This window comes from Pteropus medius, unplaced genomic scaffold (genome assembly GCF_902729225.1).
Source record: "Pteropus medius unplaced genomic scaffold, Ma_sr-lr_union100, whole genome shotgun sequence".
NCBI classification, from domain to species: domain Eukaryota; kingdom Metazoa; phylum Chordata; class Mammalia; order Chiroptera; family Pteropodidae; genus Pteropus; species Pteropus medius.
The window spans coordinates 9,990,575-10,001,149 of record NW_024354500.1 but is presented as its reverse complement, the minus strand read 5'-3'; the positions used below and the strand labels follow the sequence as shown (position 1 = coordinate 10,001,149).

The following is a 10,575-nucleotide window of genomic DNA, read 5'->3' as shown; positions in this document are numbered from 1 at the left end:
CTATGTGGGTGTTGGTTCATATATCTCACGCTGCCTGATTTTTTTCTATCCAGCAGCAGCTGCTGACAAGCCAGGTAGCATCTATGTATAAAATATTCACTTTGTCTATTTTCTTCACTGACACAAGTCAGAGAGATACATCACAGATCTGCCACATGACGTTCTGGAGCACATGGGCCATATTTAATCCTCTTAAACATAACTCAGATTCTTTTTCTCAGGATCTCACCTTCTGTTTGGGGCAAAAATGGCTTCCTCACTCCTTTCTAGAACCTTTCCCAGGTGGAATGACCAAAACACATGTAGCTCTGCCTTAATTATTATAAGCTTAATTTGTATGTAACTTTCTCATGGCAATATCATTAACCTAAGAGGACCCTGTTGCTAAGGGCATCTATATGGCCCATGCATTTTTATATCAGTTGGACCCTCTGCTCCATCTGATCAAATTCTGTTGCTGATTTGTTTCAATTTTGTGATAGCAAGAATGGAAACATTCTGCATTTTCTGTCTTCTTATTTCATAAGGTCTTGGTGACTTGTAAGCATTCCTTTGAATTCACTGACATCACCTATTCTATTCCTATTAACCAATCCTGATATGTTTTCTTTTTCCAATATATTTGCCTCTAAGCAGTGCTGCCTCTCAACATCACTCATTTATATTTTATTGATTGGCAGCTGAATCCAAAAATATTCTCTCTCAGGGCATAGTGCTGTGTAATTTCTCATTTGGCTTCTGTTCCATTTAATTATTGCTATTTAACAAACTACCCCAAAACTTAGTGGCTTAAAACAGCTGTTTTATTATGTCTCATTATTTTGTTGAATGGGAGTTTGGGAATTTGTTTAATCCAAGTGGCACTTGGTTGTTTTCAGCTGGCAGATGGACTGGTCTGGAAAGTTCAAAATGACTTTGCTCACATTCTTGCTGCTTTGATGGAAATGGCTGGAAGGCCAGCCTTAACGACTCAGGATAGTTAGATTCCTTATGTAGAGTTCAGGGCTCCCAGAGCAAGTATTCTAAATGGCCCAGGCAGAAGCTGAAAGGCTTCCATGACCTAGCCTTAGAATTTCCAGAATGTTAATTCTATCACATTCGATTGGCCAAGCTATTCACTAAAGCCAACCCAGATTCAGGGAGAGGGAAATTGGAATTAGTTCTTCAATAGAAGGAGTAGCAAAGAATTGGTTGTCATCTTTAATCTATCTCACTCTTCCTGCAGATTCAGTCTAAAACCTGATTTCAAGATGAGTGGCATGGCAAACAATTTAGAAGTGATTACCCTGCATCCCTGAATTCACTTTATTAGTGTGTGTGTTTTATTATTTATTATCTCTATCACTTGGTTCATAAAATAAGTACATGTTCCCTGAATTTTGTTATTACTTAAGTAATGATTCCAAGATCAATTGATTGTAGCGGGAGTCTACTTCAGCCATGACAATGATGACAATGAACAACAGCAATAACTGTAATTGCCGTTACTGTTCCCACCTCCGCCACCAACCATTTATAAAAGGCCTGCGTGTGGTGTGCCAGACACTGTACTATGAGCATTACATAAATTGGCTCTAAATCTCAGATAATTACACAAGAAAGGATTTATCATCTTTGTTTTGTAAGTGAACACAGTGAGGATCTGGGAAGATAAGTGAATTGCCATGGAGTATAGGCAGAGAGAGGTGTCTGGAAACAGACAGTCAAATTCCATCTCTGCCATTAACCACCAGTCTGAGCAAGTTCCTTAATTTATTTGTGCTGCAGTTTCTTCTTCTGTAAAAAGGAGAGACTAATAGCACTCATCTCGTAAGACTGTAATGGTTAAATATAAGCATTAAGGACAGTACCTGACATTTGATGTTACTATTATTATTATTACCCAATGTCACACAGCTGGTAAACATGTTTACTGAATTCTGAGTACTGCAACATGGGATGGGAAGTGAATGGTTCCAAAAGACCCAAGAAACCTTATTGACTTGAGGACCGGTTTAGAGTCACAGTAAGTCTGCACCTTGTTGAAATTGCAGAGGTAATTATGTATTTTGTAAGGGAGTACAAAAACAGACAAAATAGTCCTAACCACCAGAAGTTTGGTCCGTATGATGGCGGTGCGAAGCCGAGTCAAGATGTTCACGGGTGACTGGGAGCTAAGGGTGACCAGGCTTCTGGGCACGGTGCAGAGAGTTGCTTTGGCAGCTGCGCACTGCCGTTGTGGCCGCGGGGCCTGTTCTATGCTGTGAGGAGTGGCCGTGAGGCCCGGGTCTTCCTGACCTGGAATTAGCGTAGAGCACAGGTGGACCGATTTCCTGCTGGCAGATTTAAGAAGTTAGCCACAGAAGAGGAAGCCTGGGCCTTTGTCAGAAACTTTGGGAGCCCTGATGGTTCAGAAGGGCAGAAAGATAAACAGGTATAAGAATCACAAGTGAAAGTCAACAAGCAACTCTATGAGCCCCTGGCTGAAGGAAATGAGAACTCAGAGCCATGTGCAAAGCATGTAAAATGGAACACTGAGGCAACACCTTTGGTTGGCAAGAACACGGCCTCTTATATGAGAGACTACGCCGTTGTCTACACTGGTGACTGCTGCTCCAGTAACACACAGAGGAAGGCACAAGCAGGAATCGGTGTTTACTGGGGGCCTGGCCACCCTTTAAACATAGGCATTAGACTTCCTGGGCAACAAACGAACCAAAGAGCAGAAATTCATGTGGCCTGCAAAGCCATCCCACAAGCAAGGGCGCAAAACATCAGTAAGTTGGCTCTATATACGGACAGTATGTTTTACGATCAATGGTATTGCTGATTGAGTTCGAGGTTGGAAGTAAAACAGATGGAGAATAAGCAGTGGGAAAAAGGTGATCAACAAATAGAACTTCTTAGAGCTACAGAAACTTGCTCAGGGCATGGACATTCAGAGGATGTGTGTTCCTGATCATTTGGGATTTGTAGGCAATGAAACAGCTAACAGATTAGCAAAAGGAGCAAAGCAATCCCAAAACATAATGAAGTCATTGTCATTCTGGGGAAAAATGGAGCCAGTGGCCACTTTGTTATCTTACTGGTATGAAAAATGAACCTACAGGAGGTCCATTGCAGTAGATGGGAAGACAAACTTTTAAACAAAATCAGAAAAGCAAAATGGCATTTGTGACACCATATAATAAAAAGTGGTTAAACGTGTAATAAGCTCAATGTCCTTTGAGATTTAATTATTTGAAATTTCAGCATTACACTTTATTGGCTTGATACTGTTCTCATTAGTTTTATTTCATTCTGGACAAAGATGTTAGGACTTTGATTTAATGAGGAAGAAGAAAACATTGGTTCAGCAGTGTGGTCAAGAAGTCTAGAAGCATTCTGAAAGAGCTCAGTTACCTTCCAATTGGCAAGATGGAGTCTCAGGATCTCCAGGCTGGCTAGTGCCTGCGTGTGCATCAAAGGAAGGCACTGCTCTCTTGCCGGAGGCAGCCCTGGCCAGGGCTGGTAGAGAAAGTGGGCAGGGTCTTTCCTGGCTGGGCACCCTTGTACTGGGCAAACCTGCACACATATGTAGCCCTGGTTACTGGATTGTTATGTAGGAACAGTTACAATGTTTAAAGACCAAGATGTGCAAATAAAACTTTAAAATTTTTCTTTGGCTGTTTTTGTTAAAAACTCTATGTAAAAACAAATGTTTGACGTGAAAAAAAGTCTTATACTTGGCTTCGTCATCTCAAAATGGGAAGTACTTTTGACATTAACTTCTTTTACTTCCTTAAGTCATTTGTGTATTTATTCAACAATAATTTTTGAGGACCAACTGTGTGCCAGGCATAGGGCTAGCCCATGAGGCTAAAACAACAAGCAACATCTTAGCCTTAACTAACTGACCTCTTTTTAGAGTGCAGCTTTGCCTTAGGTTACTAACCTTTGACATCTCATGGTTTAGGGCTGACCCATATTTATTTCTTGCATTTCAGAAACTTATCTCTCGCACTTGCAATGTTGACTTGAGTAAAAATGCAAGGCATCCCCTTGGATATAACAGAATATATTTGATTCAGGGAGTTGTTTAATGTGGCAAGGAATGAGATCAGTTCTTAAGATTAGCTGGTTAGGACATAAGACAATTTGAAAATTTGTTTTTGTTGTTTTTTTGCTTCCCATTTTATGCTTGTGGAGGTTGATTTTATGTGTCAACTTGGGTAGGCTATAGTGCCCAGTTGTTTGGCCAAACTCCAGTCTAAGTGCTGCTGTAAAGATATCTTTTAGATGTAATTAACATTTAGTCAGTAGCTTTTGAGTAAAATAGAGATAATATGGGTGGGCCTCATCCAATCAGTTGAAGGCTTTTGGAGCAAAGACTCAAGTTTCCCAAAGAAGAAACAATTGTCCTCAAGACCACAATACAGAAATTCTGTCTGAGTTTCCTCACTGCTGCTCTGCCTTAGATATTTTGGACTCAAGACTACAACATCAACTCTTACCTGAATTTCCAGTCCACTATCCTGCCCTACAGATTTTGAACTTCTCAGTCCCTACAGTTGCAGGAGCCGATTCCTCACAATCTCTGTCTCTCTGTCTCTGTCTCTCTCTCCTATTGGTTCTGTTTCTCTGCAGAATCCAACTAATACGATGTCTTTTTATTTTAGAGCAAATTTATAAAAACAAGTAAAATACTTTGCGGGAATATTAGATGATAATAGCCTCTTCCCTCTGTGAATATAGGTTTGAGCATTGATTGGACTTTGGAATCCATAGCACTAAATTCCAATGAGTCTGGAAATTAAGATCCGATTTTGCAAATGCTCTTAGTGTGCAACTGTCTTATGGGGCTGCTATTGGAGACCTGATTGTTCACCTTCAACCTCAGTAGCTGTGTATAGTCTCCTGTCACAGAACTTTTAACTTTCATAGCAATAGTGCCTAAACCCTTCAAAAGGGCAGACTTAGCCTGTTTGGCTCTGGTAATTCTACAGCATCTCATCTTTTAAAAGAAAGTCAGAGGAAAACATAATCTGGCTTTATGAGTGTATGTCCTCTTTGTGTCACTGCTGTCCTTTCTCATATGACCACTAGCTCTATTCTCAGTCACATTTATTTCCATTGTTTTATTGGATATCTTGGTCTGCTTGGGCTTCTATAACAAAATATCATAGACTGGATGGCTTAAACCACAGACATTTATTTTCTCAGTTCCGGAGGCTGGAAGTCCAAGATCAGGGTGCCAGTGTGGTTGGGTTCTGGTAAAAGCTCTCTTCCTGGATTGCAGATGGCTGCCTTCTCATTGTCCTCATATGGCCTTTCCTTGGTGTGTGCGTGTGGAGAGGGAGGGAGCTCTACTGCCTTCTCTTTTTCTTATAAAAGCAGTAATCCCATCTTGGGGCCCCACCTTCATGAACTCATCTAAACCTAATTACCTCCCAAAGGCCCCATCTCCAAATACCATCATATTGGGGGTTAAGCCTTCAACATATGAATTCTGAAGGGACATAAACATTCATTCTATACCATCAGATATAAAGAAGAGATGAGCTTTAGACAAAAAATTTTCTCTTTTAAAACTAAACATACACATGCTTGGTTGTATAAAGAAAACAAGAGATGCAAAGCTTGGTTGAAATTTATATGTGGTTTCTTTTGGGAAAGTGCTGTTTACTTCCAAAAAAAATTCTAGTCTCAGACAAACTGAACCTTCCCTTGGGCTGAACTCCTGCCAGGCACTATTGTGTGTAGTGAAGACAATGAGTGCAAATAGAAGCATTACGCTTGTCCTGCACTTTTTCCTAGAGGCCATGCAAATGGAGTCTGCATATTCGAAAAATATCAATACATTGGCCAATATTTATGAGTTACTGGTGGATACTGAGAACTGTGCTAGTGGTCATGGTGGTAACAGTGTTCTGAATGGGAATCAAGATAGATTCATAGACCTTGACCAGTTTACAATGTGGTTGGGGAAAACATTCATTGTCCCCACCCTTTCCCATATATATGTTTCAGGTCTGTTTTGCTGGCTTTATACAGAATGCTTAGGTTCCTCCCCATTTAATGTGTAGAATGAAGATATGACAATTAAAAACAAATTGGAGTTTCAAAGAGAAGAGAGTAAGAATAATATCAATGTTTTGGCCTCCTAATATTCCATTGCATATATCATAGGCAGCATATATACTTTTCCATAGGAAATTGGATGAAAGAATTAGAGCAGAGGGTTTATAATTTTGATCCCTTCTTTATCATCAGACTTTGAAACAAACTAATGCTTTTTTACCAGAAAAAAACTGTTCAATTTGTTTAGCTGCAAAGGAATTGTGGTTTAAAAATATCTAGCGCCCTCTGCAAAAGCCTTGGCTGAACTGTGAGAGCAGCCACTTGCCTTTCAGATCCACATATTTCTTCCTCTCCCTCTGCCATACCAGTAGCAGGGAACCTCTGGGACCATATTAATGCCTGTGTGTCGGGAATCTACTAAGTTCAACCCCTATGTAATGGGCTGACAAGTGTACTGCAAGAGTTGAAGTTTCGGTGAGTAAATTTCTCTCACCTACCATTTCATTGTTAGTATTTTTGAGTTTTCTCTCTGTGGTGCAGGCTGGCTGTTGTTTGTCAAGGACTGAGAGGTTGTTAACACACATTAATACCATCTGAAAAGAAACTGCATATCCAGGTTAGACTGGATTTCAGCAGTTGAATTAGAGTTAGGCCTGAATCCTTAATGTTAGCTAAGAAAAACCTGACCTTCAGCCTGTCCCACTCTGAAGTATGTACAATGTTCAGAGAATTTAGGTCAGAAGCAAATGCTGTTCAGTCCATTTGCAAACACACAGTCCACTGTTTCATGTTTATGGTCTCTTTCCATAAGGGGCTCTTCTCTCCTCCCCCTCCTTTTTTTTTTGCTTTTACTATTATACTTCTCTTAGTATGGTTGACTTATTGTATTTTCAATGCACTTTTATTTTTATTTTTATTTAATTAATTAAATAATTAATTAATTAATTTTTAGGTGAAGCAATCCTTGGTCGACCTCACAGATTGCAAGGACCTTGTCAGCTTACAATTCCTTATTTTTTATTTTTTATGCCTACAGCACCCGGTCTTCCTAGGTGGTCTCCCATCCAAGTACTAACTAGGCCTGACCCTGCTTAGCTTCCAAGATCAGATAGAATCGGGCTTGTTCAGGATAGCATGGCTGTAGACTCAATGCATTTTTAATTTTTCGATTAACTTAAGGAGAAGAAATCTGACCCCTACTTGATCCTAATTTTCCCACATGCATCAATAACTAATATCCTCATGGGAATGTTACTTCCCTTTTTCTTTCATTCTCCTAAAGGGAATGGGTAGTCCTTCCTTTGGAGAAGAACGAAAAAACTTTTTTATGACAAGCAATATAGTACATTATCTTATTTAACAACAACAAAAATCTATGAAGGATGCTTTATTATCTAGTTTGCCTTCGAAGAAACTGAGGTTCAGAAAGGGTAAGTAACTTGCACAGGGTCACAGTGAATCCAACAATGGCAGAATTCAGGGTCTGGCTCCAGAAGCCTGTGCCTTTCCTTCTTAAGTCTGATTATTAGTTCGAACTGGACAACTGAAGATTTTTGAGGCTTTAATCCATAGGATACTGATGCTTCTGTGAAGGGCTCTACTGTCAAATATGCTTGCTCTATGAGGGTTCTCTAGAGAAATAGAACCAATAGAATATATATATCTTATATTTATTATAGGAATATAATAGGCTCACTTCTTGTGGAGGCCAAGAATTCCCATAATCTGCCTTTTGCACCCTGGAGAACTGGGAAAACAGTGGTGTAATTCAATCTGAAATCGAAAGGCCTGGGCACTGGGGTGAAGATAGGGGTTGCTGATAGTGTAACCCCCAGTCTGAGTCTGAAGGCCTGAGAACCAGGAGGGGTGATGTCCGAGGGCAGGAGAAAATGGATGTCCCAGCTCAAATGGAGAAAGCAAATTTGCCCTTCTCTGGCCTTTTTGTTTTGTTTGGACCCTTGATGGATTCAATGGTGCCCACCCACTCTGGGAAGGGCAATCTGCTTTACTCAGTTCACCAGTTCAAATGCTAATCTTTTCTGGAAACAAACTCAGAAGTTATTATTTTTTTTAAACCAGCTTTCTGGGCATCCTTTAGGCCAGTTAACACATAAAATTAATCACACTTGAGAAACGCTGTATTAAATCAAGTTGAACAAGTGTTTTCAGCAAGACTTTTTAGAGTTTATGCAATTGGGATGTGAATTTCTAAGAAAGTGATATAGCATATGGATCCTGAATCTGGTTGACTACCAAATTTTTTTTTCTGTAGAATATGTAAGAACATAGTTTGAGGAGTTGTTGGCATAACCTTCTTCCTTTTATCTTCCTGTATCAAAACTAATACTTGTGCTGATGGCTTAGTTTGATTCTATGTAATGACATTTAAAGGGCTATTTATTAAGCAGTGCCTACGGTGTATGAGTCTATGCTCTAATTGCCAGAGAAGAGGATAATGTGAGGTAGTGAAATTATAAAATATGGATAAAGCCCTGGCTTAAAGGAGCTTATGATCTAGTGTGTAATATCATAGGTTTATAATGTGTTATGTTACAATTGGTGAAGAGTTAACATAACAAATCTTCTATAGGTGGCTTCCCATGTAAGGTTGTAGTTTACACCATGATATATTACGTTTCATTTCTCTTCCTTTTGTATTATTTGCCTATAAGTAGAGCTTAAAGAATAATGAGGTAAGGTTGTGACTTCTAAGCTGAAGTCTTTTGGCAGGAAGCCCTTTCCTAATGTGGCACAACAAAAAAATAAATCAAATATTGTATCCAACTTTTGCATGGGAGAAGTGTTTTTATGTTGAAACACTAAAACTCATTTTATTAATTGGTTGTGATATTTCTATTAAAGACAAATGAAATGCTTTTCTGGTGTCAGGTGAAGAAGCTTACAGTCATTTTTTGCAGTAATATGGGGAAGTCACTATTTTGATTAGGCTCAAAAATCTACATAGCTCTTTAAGCAAAAATTTTACCTAAAACAAGTAAAGTATTTTTTTGTATGTGTCTTTGTAGTTAAAATGTTATATATATAAAATTTCTGATTATTATTCAGAAATCTAATTACTATAAAGCTTGAGAACGAGGCAAATATACTTGCTTGGGCCTAAGAAGGCCACTGCCATAAACAAACTTTATTTCTTGATTCAAAGTCCCCTAGATTGGTGGGTTGCTGCAAAAAGCCTAAAATGGCTTTCTACTGGCATGTTTCTAAAAAACAAAATTCCAAACACAAGCTCAATTCATTTTAAAAGAAGAAGCCTCTGATGGGAAAAGAAAAAAAATTGCCTGCTTGACTTTCCTCTAGAATCTCAAGAAATGGGATGGGTTCACTTTAATTTAAGCAAAATTTGTTAGGGCCCAGAAAAATTTTGATTCATGCTATTGGCCTATTCACAGATATTTTATTAGATTGCAGAGAAAGAAGGACCAAAGTAGGTCTTCTCAAATAGGCAGAAATAATTTCCTTTATGGCTCACATTTAGGATCCTATCACTGTAATTTCCCTATCTTCTATTGATGTTATAAAACACAAAGATTTCTTATGTATTACTTTAAATAGCTGATTTCAACCCTCTGTGGATACAGACAGTTAATGAACAGTTATAATCAACTATTCAATAACTCTCAGAGATCCTTAGGCTCAGTTACTTAGTAATATTTATTTAACACCCTTGGCGAGCACAGAATCTTAGATATTGTTGAGGATAAAAAGTAGAAGACAGAGTTCTTGCCTTCACAGATTTTTCAGTTGAGCAGCTATGGAAAACACACACACAAAAACAATGAGACTTTAAAACTTTAAACAACTTAAAGAAACCATGTGCTGGTCTTACTCTTTGTGTGTTAGCATGAATGACTTTCCAAGTAAGGAACTTTAATTATTTTCAAGTTTATGTAAGGCAAATCCCTCCTTCCTCAACTATACTTACAAAGTTTTGAGGATTAAAAACTTTTAGGGGCACTTTTTGATAGAATAATTTTTTGTTCAGTAGAACAACTTTATCTGCAAGTCACCTTTAAAAGTGAACAGGTGGCCATGGCCTACGCAGCATAATCTAACCACCCTGCCATAGAAGGTTGCAAGAGGAACCAGTAACTGATCTAAGACAAGTCCATGTGTGGCTTGGGCAGTGGTCCTTGAGGTGGTCAGGTTTCATGTCCTGTCCAATAAAAACGATAGTCATCAACTGAGATTAAGAGATACTCTCTCTGAAGAGTTCGAATGTTAAGCATAGTGAAAATCAAAATGCTAGTAGTAAAAGTAGAGGCTAAAAAGGATGCAAGTATATATTAAACTTGTTCCACCCAAATCTTCAAAGGCAGGTAAGAGTAATATCTTGGTAATCTCATTCCAGTATGAAATTAGATTATGAAAATTCTGCTCCAAATCTCATCCCATTAAATGAACTAGAGATTTTTAGATTTTATGTCTTTACTTGGTATTTTTTCTTATCCAATCTGAAAAGTACTCATAGGAGATAATATGACTCCACATTAATGTTTAGCTTCCTCTTCTCTACAG

The 10,575-nt window shown here is 38.6% G+C and overlaps 2 pseudogenes; one reads left to right on the top strand and one right to left on the bottom strand.

Annotated features, from left to right (window-relative positions):
* Nucleotides 1-2,108: 2,108 nt before the first annotated feature.
* LOC120595033 (ribonuclease H1-like) lies at nt 2,109-3,080 on the top strand (annotated as a pseudogene).
* A 3,986-nt stretch (nt 3,081-7,066) lies between these two features.
* LOC120595303 (uncharacterized) lies at nt 7,067-7,185 on the bottom strand (annotated as a pseudogene).
* Between the last annotated feature and the right edge of the window lie 3,390 nt (nt 7,186-10,575).